This window comes from Saimiri boliviensis, chromosome X, assembly GCF_048565385.1.
Source record: "Saimiri boliviensis isolate mSaiBol1 chromosome X, mSaiBol1.pri, whole genome shotgun sequence".
Taxonomy (NCBI): domain Eukaryota; kingdom Metazoa; phylum Chordata; class Mammalia; order Primates; family Cebidae; genus Saimiri; species Saimiri boliviensis.
In genome coordinates, this window is record NC_133470.1 from 30,403,392 (window position 1) to 30,419,638 (window position 16,247).

The 16,247-nt window shown below is 34.0% G+C and overlaps 1 protein-coding gene and 1 pseudogene across 8 annotated transcripts in view; both read right to left on the minus strand.

Moving 5' to 3' along the window:
* The window catches only part of DMD (dystrophin), a 2,654,855-nt gene that overhangs the window by 2,398,424 nt on the left and 240,184 nt on the right, over positions 1 to 16,247 (minus strand). The window lies entirely within an intron of this gene.
* Positions 11,961 to 16,247, minus strand: part of LOC101028896 (V-type proton ATPase subunit G 1 pseudogene) — a 36,173-nt pseudogene continuing 31,886 nt past the window's right edge.

Below are 16,247 nucleotides of genomic sequence, written 5' to 3' on the forward strand. Positions count from 1 at the left end.
TTCTTCTGTTGTTTTCCTTTCCTATTTCCATTTTCATTAAATGAATACTTTCTAGTATGACATTTTTATTTCTGTAATATTTTAACGATAGCTTCTTAGTTGTTTATAAATAGTTGTTCTAGGGCTTATAATATGTATCTTACCTTGTTGGAATTCACTTCAAATATGTACTAAGTGAAATATAATATAGAATTTTTACCACTATGCAGATCTATTGTTTTCTGCCCATTTTGTGAATTTATTGCTGTAAACATGTCATATATAAGTGGGCATGTATATATATATATGTTATATTTATATATTGTGATATTTAATATTTAAATATATATTATATATATAAAATATGCAAATATATATACATATATATAAAAATATGTTATATATATTTATATGTGATATTTAATATATATCACAATATAGAAATATATATATGCCCACTCATATATGACATGTTTACAGCAATAAATATTTATATATTAAATTATATAATATATAAATATTTATATATTAAATTATATAATATATAAATATTTATATATTAAATATAACAATATATATTGACAATATATTGTTATATTTACCACTGAATATATTTTTACATATTTTTTAAAAGCTAAGATCAGAGAGAAGAGCAAGTATATATTTACAAAACCTCTGCCATAATTTTTCTTATTTACACTATCTGGTTCTCTTTATTTACTCCCGTAGATTGAAGTTATCATTTAATGTCAGGTAGGAAAATAGTTCTTCCTACCTTCTGTTTTGTTCTGTTACTGTCAAATATGTTACATTTCTGTGTAGATCTAACAATAAATTATCACGTTTTGTGAAACTGCTTTCTACATATGTTGAGAGGAAAATGAATATACATTTATATTTTACTTTAACATTGCCTATGTAACTGCCAACATCAATATTCTTTTTTAAAAATCGTAGATTCAAATTACTGTATGATGTTCCTTGGTTTCAGCATGAAAAGCTTCCTTTAGTACTTTATGTGTGGAGAGTTTTTAGATACAATTTCTTTGATATTTTTGTTTCTATATTTTTGTACGACAGTTTTGTTGGATATAAGATTCTTGAGTGGCAGATGTTTTTCTTTCATTGCCTTTCATTCTTCTGTAATGTCATTCCCTGACTTCTGACAGTCATTTTTTTAAATGAGAAGCCACCTATTAATCTTATTGTGGTTCACTTGTATATGATGAAGTTTGGTTTTGTTTGCAGCGATCAAGGTTTTGTTTTATCTTTGGGTTTCAACATGTTGACTATGATACTTCTAGGTATGAATCCTATGTTAATTCTATGTGGATGTTGTCAAGTTTTCAAAAAACATATTTTAATGTTTTTCATCAAATTTGAAACTTTTCAGTTATTTGAAAATTTTTAATGCTTTTTAAAATATTTCTTTTTGGTACTCCAATTGCAACTGTATTGTTGTGCTTAATGATATCTCATATTTGTCTGAGCTGTTAATTTTTAATTTTTTCTCTCTGTTCTTCAGATTGCTTATTTACCTTGAAAATTACTAATTCTTTTCTTTGTCAGCTCAAACTTACTGGTAAGCCCCACTAGTCAGCTTGTCATTTTTACTATTGTACCCTTAACTTGAGAATTTCCTTTTAATTCTTTAAAAATTAATGTCTCTTTTTATTGATATTGTTCAACAATATATCATTACCATAATGTTCTTTAAGTTTTTAAAGCACGTTATTTCCCTTTGTTCATAGCATTTTCTTTGAAGCTTTGTCTGAGAAGTCTAACATCTGTGTACCCTCAAAGGCAGATATTATTGCCTTATTTCAGTTCTGATTATGGGTCTGATTTTTATATTTCTACATGTTTTATAACCTTTTGTTGAAAGTGGATATTTTGGATAGTATACTATGTCAACTTTGGATATAAAACTTGCAAGGGTACTTCTTGCTGGTGTTTATTTCTTGGTTGACATGATTGAACTATTTCAATTAGTATCTTTCTCCTGCAGTGTGCAGTCTTGATATGGTCCTCAGAAGGTTATGCTTTGGCATGCAGTTTTTCTGACCTTCAGGGATGAGTCTGGCTTTAGCTGGACTTTGACTCTCTCCTTGATCTTCCCATTAAACTTATGATTGGTTTACTATGTTGCTATTCCCCTGAGATATTAGCCTTCTCCAACTGCTAACTGATTGGTTTATTGTTTTCAACAATATTCTCAGACATTACTTGCTCTACATTGATACCCAGGCTCTTGGCAAGTGCTTGGTATAAGGCTTGCTCTAACCTCCCAGGCAGATCTCTTTGCTATGGAGCATGAACTAAGTGGGAAAAACTTGCTTTTCACCAGGCATTCCATCAGGATTCCCCATATAAAGCAAGCACTGGGCAGCGGGATGGGGAGCAGGTAGGCAGATCAATGTTGCTTTCTGGTTGTGCCACCACCCAATATGGAACTTCCACAGCTCAGAATCTAAGAGAAACAAATATGTTGATATTGACCAGCTCTGCTGAATTTACCTGGAATAGTTCTTTAATTATAGGCAACTGATGGGGATGGGAGCTGCCACTTGCCTAACAAGCCCTCTGGAGCTTTTGTGAAAAACAGAGTTATGTGGGTAATGGGTTTTCTTTCTTCACCTGCTTCTTGGCCTGTATCCATCACATACAGCAAGAGTTGCAGATGGGGAACTGAGAGCTACACTGCTGCTACTAGCCACATGACAGAACTCTTACACAGCACAGGGATGTGAAAACGGAATCTGTTAATGTTCACTGGTTATTGAAACTACTCTGAATGTCTCTTCCACCCCAGGATATTGGGGAGATTGGGACTGCCACTCAACCACCAAGTCAGGGGGTTATAATTATAGTCATTAGATCAAATGACAACGCCTCTCACAATTCCTATGTAGTTTCTATGAATTTCATTTAACAAATCATTCTCAGTTGTTAGCCCTTTGATGAATCCCCAGAGGCTTTGAGTAATTGATTTTGATAACTGTCAACAGCTTAATACATGTCTTTTCAGGGTAGCGTTTTCTCTAAGCTTCTCTTCCTACCCTTCCAGAAGTTCCACCCAACTACTATCGAGTAAAACTACCAAGTTACCCTAGTTAGAACCATGAAGCTGAGCCTAGTCAACACACGTAAGTTAGAGATAACAAAAAATTATTGTTTTAAACAGCTAATTTTGGCGTGGTTTCTTATCCAGTGATAGATAACCAAAACATGTTTCTGGATCTATTTCCATTTTTTATTGCCTACTGTTGTAATTATATGAGTCAAGGCTGTTAATCTTGACTGAGAAAAGACAAGGGATGTTAATTATTTTGCACACATACATGCATTTGTAAAAATAGGTATTTTCACACATTTTTGGAAATGGCAGGCAATATTCTATCATTACTAGGATTCTTTAAACATCTAATATAAAAAAAGTCAAGACAAAAGATATTTATAATCTTGTTTTAAACAACACACTCTAGGTTGCTTTTGGGATCAATCATATGAAGTGCCAGAATTTTTCAGAATAGCTATCATTCTTTATTCTCTATCCATTTTGTCTCATTCATTATAACAAAGGGCACAGTGACAGTCCTTGTATCTCGAAAAAATAGAAGAATAGAAAAAGGAAAAAGGAAAAACCAAAAAAAGAAGTTCTTTTTGACTTTTCCTTTTTGACATGGGTCTCATGAATTTTCTTCTCTTTCATTACATTCTGCAGTTTTTGAGGCTTGTAAATAGATTTTTTCCACATATAACTGCCTACCACTTTAAAAAGGTACACATAGATTTTAACTGTCTATCAAATGTGAATCAACTCCAACTTGGCAGAAAATAGTCAATATATTCAACTTGAATAGCATCCTTTACCAATACTTCTAAATCCCTAAGAATCTCAATTTAAGTCAGGCAGTATTAAATTAAAACATTCTTTGCTAATTCTTAAAACAACAATACTTACTGAAATTATTTGATATTTTATACATTTTAAAAATAAAATTTCTGATATGAAGAATACATTTTGTGTTTTTTTTCTGATGTTATATTTTTCCTTTGAAGTAAATCAAGAGCTGGCAGTTGTGCTCTTAGTGAGTTTGCTAGCAAGTCAGGGAGCAAGATTTAAATTAAAAAAAAAACACACACACAGTGAAGATTTTAGTTAATTATTTGGAGTATAGTTTCCAGTTCAATACCTCTTGCTTCTTTGACTATATAGCTTTACTAAAGAGAAATAAATATGCTTTGGGATATATGTGCCAAGTTAGTTATATCTACATATGTGAAAATAAGGGAAATTATTAACTTTAAAATGGAGATTAAATATAATCAAAATATGTCATTTAAGTCATGAGAAACTATAATTTATGAATTACCTAAGAATATGACAGTTTTCAAAATTATCTCTCAATACCATTATAAGGTATAATGCCTATTTGGCTAAGGTGGCTGACTAAAAGCAGCTACAGTGAGTCGTTATCACAGAAAAGGATAGAGAATAATGAATAAGTACTAGCTCTTCAAGTGGATTGTCCAGGAGGCCACATTGGGATTCATCAAAGAAGCAACAACAACCCATGGAAAGCAGAAAGGAGACAGGCAGGACAGCCATCTACCCAGGATTAGCATGGAGTCAAAGGAGGTTCCCTACCACAGGGAAAGGGTAAGTGACTACCTTCAATCCGGAGAGGGAGTGAAGGGTGCATGAACTGTGGCATGCCTCCAGCATGTCACAGCTGCTATACAGAAAGCAGCCATACTGCTGCTCACTTGGCAAGACCTCCCAACCAGGGTTCCCAGTGCAGCCACCCTGATTATTTCAGTCTTTGGAAGATCTATGCTTCTTTGGGGTGGAATTCCCAGAGACAACCAACAGGCTCTCTGCCATTGCCATTGTACTGACACCTGCCCTTGCTGCACTTGGCTTGAAGAGCAAACAAAAACTCCAATTGCTTTGCTCACACCTCCAGCAGGTAGCAGCTACTTTAATGTATACTATAAAGCCAGGTTTCCTTCTCTGTGAGCCCTTGGACACCCTCCTCTTCTCCAGGCAGGGCTCCTAGCTTGGGCCCATAGCACAGCTACTCTATCCCTGGCTGAACACTTTCATTGGCAGAGGCTCTGTCTCTCTGGAGTGGAAATCCCATAGGCAGTTTACAGCCTCTCTGCCTTGACCATTGCCATGGTACATGCCCTTGCTGCCTTTGGGCTGGGGTGGGGGATAAAGACCCTGATTACTTTGCTTGCACCTTCAGCATGCTGCAGCTGTCCTACAGAGAGGAGGCCAGAGTGTCTTACACATGAGCTTCCCACTCCCTTGCTCTTCACCATGTAGAGACTCCTAGCATAGACTTGCAATGCAGCTACTCCATCCCCAACTGGTTATTCCAATTAGTAGTGGCTCTGTACTTCTCTGGGGTAGAGTTCCCGATAACAAGTGAAAGGCTTTCAGTCTTTGTCATTGCCGAAGTCTCTGCTCCTGCTGCCTGCAAGCTGGGGAATGACAAAAAGCCTAAGCTCACCCAACGGCTGCAGTAAGCAACTCAGAGGTGGCCAGCATTCCAGAATGAGAGAAGTCTATGTTCTCAGAGCACTAAGAGGGAGCAAGGCTACAATCATGAGGGAATACAGAGGAGCCATATGGCTAAGAGTGTATCTATCAGCCATTATGCTTGAGCACCATCTACTGAATTGCAGCCCAAACTATAACACCAAAAATACTTTGCTAATATACTCCCCTGTGAAACCAAGGGCAAGAATTAAGCCACAAAAATCCTACACAATGACTTAGTGCTATGAAAACATCCAGAAATGAAGCCAACTGACTATATTCAAATTATATAAAGGAACAGCAGTCAGCAGAGAGATAAAGAACCAGTACAGTAACTCTGGCAACTCTAAAAGCAAGAGTGTCTTCTTACCTACAAGTGACCATACTAGCTTCCCAGTAGTGATTCTGAACCAGAATGAAACAGCTGATACAATACACATAGATTTCAGAATCTAGATGGCAATGAAGATTATCAACATTCAGGAGAAAGTTGAAACCCAATTAAAGAAATCTAACAAATCTAGCTAAATGATTCAAGAGCTCAAAGACAATCACACTGATCTGACAGAGCTAAAAAACTCACTTCAATAATTTTATTATTTAATTGGCAGTATTAACAGCAGAACAGGCCAAGATGAAGAAACACTCTCAGAGCTCAAACATGAGTTCTTCATATCAACTCAGTCAGAAAAAAAAAATGAATAAAACTCCTGAGAAATATGAGATTATATAAACAGACCAAAACTATGACACATTGGCATACCTGAAAAACAGGAAAAGATAGCATGCAACTTGGAAAACATATTTGAGGATACTGTCCACAAAAATTTCCCCAATCTTGCTAGAGAGGTGGTCTACTTTAAATTCAGGATATTCAGAGAACCCCTGTAAGATACTATACAAGACAGCCATCCCCAAGGCACACAGTTGTCATATTCTCTAAGGTCAATGCAAAAGAAAATATATTAAAGGCAGCTACAGAGAAAGGGTAGTTCATCTACAAAGGGAACTCCAACAGGTTAACAGACAACTTTTCAGCAGAAACTCTACAAGCCAGAAGAGATTGGTGGGACTATATTCAGTACTCTTAAGGAAAAAAATTCCAGCCAAGAATTTTGTATTCAGCCAAATGAAGCTTCATAAGCAAAGAGAAATGACATCCTTTCCAGACTTGCACATGCTATGAGAATTCATTACCACCAGACCAGCCTTATAAGAGTGCTAAACATGGGAACAAAAGACTGTTAATGGCCACCACAAAAATGCACTTATATACATAGAGCACTGATGCTATAAAGCAACTACACAAACATGTTTATGTAACAACCAGCTAAAAACATGACTGTGGGATCAAATCCAAATATATCAATATTAACAAGCTAAAGGCTCCACTTAAAAGGTGTAGAGCAGCAAGCTGGAGAAAGAAGCAAAACCCAACTGGAAGTAATCTTCAAGAGTCCCATCTCATATGCAAAGATATCCATAAGCTCAAAGTAAAAGGATGGAAAAACATCTGTCAAATAAATGGAAGCCATTATAGAGCAAGGGTTACTAATTTTGTTTCAGAAAAAAAACAGACTTCAAACCAACAATGATCAGAAAGGACAAAGAAGGACATTACATTATGATAAAGTATTCAATTCAAAAAGAAGACTTAACTATTTCAAATATATATGCACTCACCACTGGAGCACCTAGATTCATAAGGCAAGATATCAGAGAGCTACAAAGAGAACAATATGATCACACGATGATAGTGGAAGACTTCAACACCTCACTTACAGTATTAGATAGATCATATGCAGAAAACTAACATAAATTTGGAACTAAACTCTTCACTTGACCAAATGGACATGACAGGCATCTAAAGAACACTCTGTCCAATAAGAGTAGAGTGTGCTTTTTTTTCTTATTTGCACATGGCATATACTCTAAAATTAAAGACATACTAGGCCCTTAAACAATTTTCAACAAATTAAAAAAAAAAAATTAAATCATGCCAACCACACTCTTGGACCACAGAAAAATAAAAACAGAAATCAACAGAAAGTTTACTCAATACCGTACAATTATATGTAAATTAAATAATTTCCTCCTGAATGACTTCTGAGTAAACAAAGAAATCAAGAAATTCTGTGGAACTAACGAAAACTAAGATGCAGTGTACCAGTATCTCTGGAACACAGATTAAGAAGTGTTAAAAGGAAACTTTACAGCACCCAACTCTCACATCAAAAACTTAGAGAGACCTCAAATTAATGATTTAACATCACACCCAGAAGAAATAGAAAAACGAGAGGAAATCAATCACAAAGCCAGCAGAAAAAAAGATATAACCAAAATCAGAGCCTATTTGACTGAAATGGAAATGACAAAACAGATACAAATATCAAAGAAACTAAAAATTGTATTTTTGAAAAACTAAATTAGATTGATACATCACCAGCTAGACTAGTAAAGAGAAAAGGAGAGAAGATCTAAATAAACACAATTATAAATCACAAGAAGGACACTAACACTAAACCCACAGAAATACAAAAGATCTCTCAGAGACTATTATGAATATTTCTATGCACACAACGTGGAAAGACAGAAGAATTGGATAAATTCCTGGAAACATAAAACCTCCCAAGACTGAACAAGGAAGAAAACAAAAACCCTGAAGAGACATATAATGAGTTCTGAAATTGAACCAGTAATAAAAAACCTATGACCCAAAAAAGCCCTAGACCAGTCAGATTCACAGTAAAATTGTACCATGTGTATAAAGCAGAGCTGATAGCAATCTCACTGAAACTATTCCAAAAAATCAAGGAGTAGGGACTCTGCCTTCACTCACACAGGAAAGCCGGCATTATTTTCATATCAAAACTTGGCAGAATCACAGTGAGAATAAAAAACAAAACTTTAAGCCAATATCCCTATTGAACACATATGCAAAAACCCTCGATAAAATACTAGCAAACTGAATCCAGCAGGATATCAAAACCCAATCCACCATGATTAAGTATGCTTTATCCCTGGGTTGCAAGGTTGGTTCAACATATGCAAATCAAGAAATGTGATCCATTGCATAAACAGAACTAAAAACAAAAACCACATGAACATCTCAACAGAAAAAAGCTTTTAATAATATTCAACATTCCTGGATGTTTAAAACCCATAAAAAATTATGCACTGAAGGAATATGCATCAAAATAATAAGAGCCATCTAAACCTGCAGTCAACCTCATACTGAATGGGCAAAAGCTGGCAACATTCCCCTTAAGAACCAGAACAAGACAAGGATGCCTACTCTCATCAGTTCTATTCAGCGTAATATTGGAAGTCCTAGCAAAAGCAATCAGAAAAGAGAAAGAAAAAAGGCATGCAAATAGGGAGAGAGAGAGAGAGAGAGAGAGAGAGAGAGAGAGAGAGAGAGAGAGAAAGTCAAACTATCCTTGTATGGTTCTATACCTAGATAATCTCATAGTTTCTACCCAAAGGTTCCCATATCTGATAAACAACTTCAGCAAAGTTTCAGGATATAAAACTAATGTAGAAAAATTAGCAGCAGGAATTTCTATGCACCAATAATGTCAAAGCTGAGAGACAAATGAAGATAACAATCCATGCTTAATTGCCACAAAAGGAGAATAAAATACTTAGGAATAGAGGTAACCAGGGAAGTGAAAGGTCTCTACAACAAGAATTGAAAAACACTGCTGAAAGAAATCAGCAATGACACAAACAAATGTAAAAACACTCCATACTCATAGGTGGTAAGCATCAATATTGTTCATGAAAATGATAACATTCCTGGTTACCTTGTAGCGTATTTTCCCTTTTTGCACTTTTCTATACTCAGTTTCATAAGTATAATAATAATTGTATAAAATAAAATTAATATATTAAACTTACGAAGAAAACTGCTGTGTTACGAAAACCATATGTTTTGAAAGTGCTATGGGATGTTTTCTCTCTGAAAAAAATTTTGACTACTTGTAGTATTTTAATGGTAATCTTAATTAGAGAAAACCTGTTATTCAGTTAAGTAAGAATGCTCAGTATTTCTGTAGAATCTCTGAAGTGGTAGATTTTAAAATATACATTTCAGTATCAAAATTCCTTAAAAATAACACCAAATTTGCCGATTAGTCTATAGCACAAACCCACCCCAAACCCCTCATAATGTAGAACAATAAGTTTAGAATATCTTCTTGAGTGCATTCAATGGATTACAAATTTAATTCTTTAATAACTCCATAGTATTATGTATTCCTTGAAAAATACATACATATACACATTTAAACAAAAACTTATATTTCAATTAAAAGATGTTTATAAAGATCACAATGCTCAACTATAAAATTATGTGATACTTTCTAAAAATCATAACAAAAATATTCTAGAAACTGAAAAACTGAACAGAACATACATACTCTCCCCTAACTTTTAAATGTGTTGCTTTAGAAGCCTATATGCTAAAATCTCAGCAAGAAATGCATAGTAATCAGCAAATAGGTATGTGAATTATTTTTTTACCATATTAGGACTCCTAAAAGGATGGAATTTTAAAAAACAGTATTTGATTGATTGATTGATCAATTAGATGGAATCTCGCTCTGTCTCCCAGGCTGGAGTGGTCCCGTGGCAGGACCTCAGCTCACTGCAACCTCCACCTCCAGGGTTCCAGTGATTCTCCCACCTCAGCCTCCCCAGTAGGTAGGATTACAGGCACATACCACCATAGCTGGCTAATATGCACCATCTTGCTTAAAAGGAGACTATACAAATCTGATTTCTCAGAAAAGACATATAACTTCAATTGGAGTTTTGTTCTTTTTTTTTTTGCCCACTTTGTGATAGGTCCTTGAAATACTAAAGATAATATATTCACTTTTAAACTTTATGAGAGAAGCCTGGGCAGAAAAAAAATAATAAAGTTAAGCAGAACATTTACAGATGTCATGCTTTTTGTATAAAAATAATTTAAAAAGGAGACTAGTGGCCTCATATATTTACCTATTAATGTTAGATTAGAAATGGAGAAGATAAAAATGAATTAATCACAGATTATGGAACAACATGAATGATTCAGGTAATATAGTCAATAAAATTTATAGAAAACTGCTTATTTTTATTATGTGGATCAAAATGATTCAAAAATAATTTCAGTAAAGGAAGTTTAGAAATATGAAATAATATTCACTTCTGGGAAAAATACGTAATATTCAAAAGAAAATATTTGAAAAATGAATGGTTCAAAACCTTAAATTGGATTGTCTTAGTAAATTGTCACTGACTTGTTATTTTAATGTTTTTCAATGTTACAACCAGTAGTTACAGGGACCTAGCTACAGTGACCATTCCTCTTACCCATGCATTGTATTTCACTGTGCAATGTGCATTGCTCAACTCTTCTCTTATTTTGATATGCGAATAAATATCTCAGTGAGATACGAGAGAACACAAATAAACAATACAAAAATCACAGAAACAATTTAGAATATGAACAGCAAAAACAACAAAACACCAAAGTGATGTTGATAAAGGAAAAAAACAAACAGAATTCCTGAAATCAAAGAAGTCAATGAATGAAATAAAAATAAAACCCAGGGATTTAACAATAAATTAAATCAAATGGAAGAAAGAATTTCAGGACTTGAAGACAGGTCTTTGGAAATAACCAAGTCAGATTTTAGAAGAAGAAAAATAAATAAATAATAAATTTAAGAGCTTGTATGTTATATGGGGTACCATAAAGTTAGCAGATATCTACATTTGAGTGATCCCTCAGAAAGTAAAGAAGTATTAACAGCATAGAATGCCTATTTAATAAAATAATAGCTGAAAACATCCCAAGTCTTGCAAGATATTTAAAAATCCAGTTACAGGACTTTCAGATATATACAAATACATAAAACCAAATATGATCTTCTTCCAGGTACATTATAGTCAAACTTTCAAAAACAAAGACAAAGCAATAATTCAAAAACAGTCAGAGAAAAAATGTTTCATCACATTGAAGGGAATTCCTACCAGACTAACAGTGGATTTCTAAGCAGAAACCTTACAGGCATGGAAAGAATGGGATCATAAGCTCAAAGTGCTGAAAAAGTAAATCAACCCTACCATTCAAGTATATTACACCCAGCAAATTATCCTTCATAAAAGGAAGAGATCTAAAGAGTTCCCCAGACAAGCAAAAACTGAGGAAATTCTTCACCGCTTGACTGACATGACAAGAAATGCTCAAGGGACTTATACACTTGGAAGTAAAAGAAAAATATCTACTGTCATGAACACACAAAAGAATAAAACTTAATTGATAAAGCAAACACACAAAAGAAAATAAGGAAGGGTTCAATTGTTATTAGTACAAAAAATTGCCATATTACAACAATAAAGACAAAAAGGGAAAAAAAATAATACACAAAATAACCAGAAAACAAATAACAAAAGGACAGAAGTCCTCATATATCAATAGTAACAATGAGTGTAAACAGATTTAAGTTTTCCACTTCAGCGATATGGGCTGAATAGGTCAGAAAACAAAACCCGTTTGTGCTGCCTACAATAATTTAACTTCATTCTGTAAAGACACATATAGAGTAAAAGAAAGGAGATGGAAAACAATATTTCATGCAAATGAAAGCCAAAAGCATGCAGGAGGAGCCATACTTAAATAGAATAGGCTTTAAGTGAAAAACAGTAGAAAGAGACACAGTCATTATGCAATACTAAAGGGATTAATTCACAAGTAGAATAAAAATTCTATATATTTATGCACCCATCATTGGCATATGCAGATGTATGAAGCAAATATTAGATTTAAACAGAGTTAGACTCCAATACACTAACAGTTAATAACCAAGAATAAACCAAACCCCAAATCAACAGAAGAAAACAAATAACATAAATTAAAATGTAACTAAACAGAGACTAAAAAACAGTACAAAGGATCAACAAAATGAAAAGTTAATTCTTCTGAAAAATACCTAAATTGATAAACTGCTAGCCAGAAAAAAGAGAGCCCCAAATAAATGATATCAGAAACAAAAGAGGAGAAATTAACACTGATTTCACAGAAATACAGATATCATAAGGCACTCTATGAACAACTATACACTAACACACTGGAAAAACTAAAGAAAATGCATAAAATCCTGAATACATACAACCTACCAAAACTAAATCAGGAAGAAATAGAAACTTGAACAGGCCAATAATAAATAATAAAATTGAATTGGTAATAAAAAGCCTCACAACAAAGAAAATTCTAGGATTGGATGGCTTCACTGCTGAATTCTACCAAACTTGTAAAGAGCTAAAAGCAATATACTGAAGCTATTTTTCAAAATAGAAGAGGAGGGAATACTTACTAACTCATTTTATGATACTAGCATTACCCAGATACCAAAACCATAAAAGGACACAACAAATAAAGAAAACTATAGGCCAATATCTCTGATGAACAGACGTAAACAATTCTAAAAAAATATATATATATACTAGTAAAACTGGATTTAGCAGAACATAAAGAATAGTATACACTTAGTAAGTGGGATTTATCCCAGGGATGAAAAGATGGTCAAAAATATTCAAATAATAAACATGCTACCTCACACATCAGCAGAATGAGGGACAAAAATCGTAAGATAATCTCAATAGATGGAGGAAAAGCATTTGATAAAATTCAACATTTTTTTAAATAATAAAAACCACAACAAGCTAGGCATGGAAGAAACCTAACTCAATATAGCAAAGGACATATATGACAAACCAGCAGCCAACATTACACTGAATGCAGAGAAGCTGAAAGTGTTTCCTTTAAGAACTAGAACAAGGTAAGATTCACAAATGCCCACATTTACCTATCCTATTCAATAGGGTACTGGAAGTTCTACCTAGAGCAATTTGGAAAAAGAAATATTAAAAGGCATCCAAATTGGAAAAAGAACTCAAATTGCCCGTCTTTACAGATGGCATAATAGTATATCTAGAAAATTTTAAAGAGTCCATGAGAAGTCTGAGATCTGATAAACTAACAAAGTTGAAGGTTACAAAGTCAACACATCACAATCAGCAGTATTTATGTATACCAGCGACAAGCTAGATTAAAAAATATTAAAAAGGCAATCTCATTTGTAATAGCTACAAAAATACATTTAGAAATATATTCAATCAGGGAGGTGAAAACTCTACGAGAAAAACGAAAAAACACTAAGGAAAGTGATTGAAGAGGACACAAACAAATAAAAAGACATCTCATGCTCATAGATTGGAAGAATTAACATTGTTAAGATGACCATACTACTCAAAGCAATCTACTCATTCAATACAATCCCTGTCAAAATATCAAATGATATTTTATTGCATGGCAAAGAGTCTTTACTTATAAATGAATATCGATACACCAAGTAATAACATGTAACAAGTTCTTGAATTCTATCATCTAGCAATTTTGCTTAAGAGAAACTAAGAGCAGGCCAATTACACTAGTATTCACTGTTCTAACCATTAGCAAGAGTGGACTACTTTAAGTCTGGCTGCTGCTTCACACGGGTTACAAATAACTATTTACTACTTTCTCATAGATAAAGCCCTGACCTTCAAGAAAGTTTTAGGGAAAAAACTATTTAATCCCTTCCTTTCTTCAAAGAATTTTTTTTTTTTAACTAGATCTAAGAATGAAAAGGCAACCCTGATATCCATGTTGCTTGAGCCAAAAGGTATAGGAAAAAAGACAATGTATACACATTAAATTCCTAAGAAATACGAAGTAAAAAGATGAAGTCTTTAGATAATTTCTAAGTCTGTACAAAAAAGATTGATTTGCTACTCTCCAAAAAGTGGAAGGACCTACTGTATAATATATGAAAATAATTTAACGCCATTTCATAAGAATATAACTAGAGCTGTGCTAAAGCTTCATATTCCGTGAGAGAATCTAAAATGCCAATCCACAAAACAGGTGCTTCTCTATTCTATCCACTGATGTGGTAGTTTTCATGGATTTCTGGCTGAATGTCACAGACAAAAGCCAAGAGGTTATCCAAGACTTAATCCCTGCTCTACTGAAAGTAGGTCTGGAGGATGGTCACCTTCTCTTGGCTCTCCTCCGCTTCGGTGCTGCAACTGCCATGGGATCCCAGCTTCCTTGGCCGTGAACTCTTGCTCCCTCTGCAGGCAGTACTGTTGAATTTCAGCCTGAGCTGCTGCTGTGGCCTGCTTCAGCCTCTGGTTCTTTCTTCTGCCGGCCTCAAACACCTTCTTGGTGGCCGGCTTCTCTGCCTGCAGCAGCCGCTGCTGAATCCCCTGCGACTGACTGGCCGTGGCGGCAGCGATACTGCGACCCCAATGATATTTTTTAAAGAAATAAAAACTTCCTAAAATTTTTATGGAACCAAAAAAAAAAAAAAAAAAAAAAAAAGAGCCCATATACTCAAAGCAATCCTAACCAAAAACAAAATAAAATAAAAAGCTGGAGTCATCAGACTACCTGACTTCAAAATATATTACAAGGCTACAGTAACCATAATGGCATTGTACCAGTATAAAAAACAGTCATCCAGACCAACAGCATAGAATGAGAGATGAAAAGTAAACCTCCGTATTTACAGCCAACTGATTTAAAAAATGGTGTCAAGAACATTCACTGGAAAAAGGACATCATCTTCAATGAATAGTGCTGCAAAACCTGATATCCACAAGTAGAAGAATAAAACTAGACCCAAATCTCTCACCATAAACAAAAATGAACTCAAAATAAAGAAACATAGGACTTGAAACTATAAAACTAGTGCAAAAAAATAGAGAGAAAACACCTCAGACCATTAGTCTAGGCAATGATTTTATAGCTAAGACCCCAAGAACACAAGCAACTAAAGCAAAAATAGACAAATGAGAATGCATTAAAATAAAAGGTTTTTACACAGCAAAGGAATCAATTAAAGATCCAACCTGTTCAATGATAGGAAATACTTGCCAAATATTCATACACCAAGGAATTAATGTCCAGAATATGTAAGTAACTCAAAGACTCAACAGTAAAATGAACAAACATACAAACAAAAATACTTCTATTAAAAGGTTGGTAAAGGATCTAAATAGACATTTGTCTAAAGATATACAAATAGCCAAGAGGCATATGCAGAAATACTGAACATCATTAACCAACAGGAAAATGCAAATCAAAAACAGAATGAGATATCTTACTCCTATTGAAATGGCTATTACTAAAAAGAAAAAAATATCAGAGATGAAGGTAAGGATGCAAAAAGGGGACTTATATATTGTTGGTGGGAATGTAAATTAGTAAAGCTAGCATGAAAAACAGTATGGAGATTTCTCCAAAAAGAAAAAGCTGAACTACCATGAAATCTAGCAATCCCAATATGAGGTATTTATTCAAAGGAAAGGAAATTAGTATGACAAAGTGATACCTGCACTCCCATGTTTATTGCAGCACTCTTCACAACAGCAAAGATATAAAAGCAACCTAAATGTCAACAAATGAATAGATCAAGCAAATGTGATTATTTACAAAGTGTAATTATGTTCTGCTATTAAAAAAAAGGATGAAATCATGTTATTTGCAGCAACATTATTGGAACTAGAGGGCATTATATTAAGTGAAATAAGCCAGGTACAGAAAGAAAATGATCACATGTACTCACTCATATGTCGGAGCTAAAAACGTTGACTTCATGGAGAGAGTATGGAGACTGATATT